This window comes from Schistocerca gregaria, chromosome 6 (genome assembly GCF_023897955.1).
Source record: "Schistocerca gregaria isolate iqSchGreg1 chromosome 6, iqSchGreg1.2, whole genome shotgun sequence".
In the NCBI taxonomy this organism is placed as follows: Eukaryota; Metazoa; Arthropoda; class Insecta; order Orthoptera; family Acrididae; genus Schistocerca; species Schistocerca gregaria.
This window is the reverse complement of record NC_064925.1, coordinates 29,890,236-29,891,135: the sequence shown is the minus strand read 5'-3', so window position 1 is coordinate 29,891,135 and position 900 is coordinate 29,890,236. Positions and strand designations below refer to the sequence as shown.

Below are 900 nucleotides of genomic sequence, written 5' to 3'. Positions count from 1 at the left end.
TTGTCACACTAGGAGTGGTGGCATCTTGGCCATTGTCGCTCAGATAGAAATGGCTTGAGAGAGGCCAGTGTACTCCATTGGCTCGGTCAAGTGTAGCAACTGAACAACCACCTACTCCTGTCCGCTCGCAAGCATCACGTATCCCATCAAAGACAAGGCTACCTGTAAAAGCAGTCTGCCCAACAGAACATGCTGCCCAACAGAACATGTTGCCCAACAGAACATGCTGCCCAACAGAACATGCTGCCCAACAGAACTCTTCACTTTAATGACTGCTTCACAGCGTGCACCATCTGTACCCTTCTTTCCCAACCTAGCTTCTGTGAACTGCATAGGTGCGAATGGCCCCCTCCCCATTGCAATATGTCCTATGTCCCTGGAGACCACATCTCATCTCCCCCCCCCCCCCCCCCCCCCCCCCGGTTCCACAAGCATCAAAGTACTCGCTTCGGCGGTGCATATACTAAAATTGGAACTATACAGAGAATATTAGCATGGCCCCTGCGCAAGGATGACACGCAAAATCGTGAAGCATTCCACATTTTTCACTCCTCGAATTATGAAAACTACAATGACCCATTCACCATGTGGGAACTCGAAAATGCACTTGCCCGGTCACGGTCCTCCACTCCGGGGCCTGATTCTATTCATATTCAGATGCTAAAGAACCTTTCTCCTGCGGGTAAAGGTTTCCTTCTTCGTACTTACAATTGCATCTGGATTGAAGGACATGTTCCTGCCTGCTGGCGTGAGTCTATTGTTGTACCGATTCCTAAGAAGAGGAAGGACAAGCACTTGCCTTCCAGTTATCGACCCATCTCGCTTACCAGCTGTGTCTGTAAGGTGATGGAGCGAATGGTTAACTCTCGGTTGGTTTGGCTGCTCGAATCTTGACGCCTA

General features: G+C 50.0%; 1 non-coding gene across 1 annotated transcript; it reads left to right on the top strand.

Moving 5' to 3' along the window:
* The first annotated feature begins 439 nt into the window (after positions 1 to 439).
* On the top strand, positions 440 to 546 carry LOC126279721 (U6 spliceosomal RNA). Its single transcript, XR_007551185.1, has one exon. It is a non-coding gene; the product is annotated as a U6 spliceosomal RNA (small nuclear RNA).
* Positions 547 to 900: the final 354 nt, after the last annotated feature.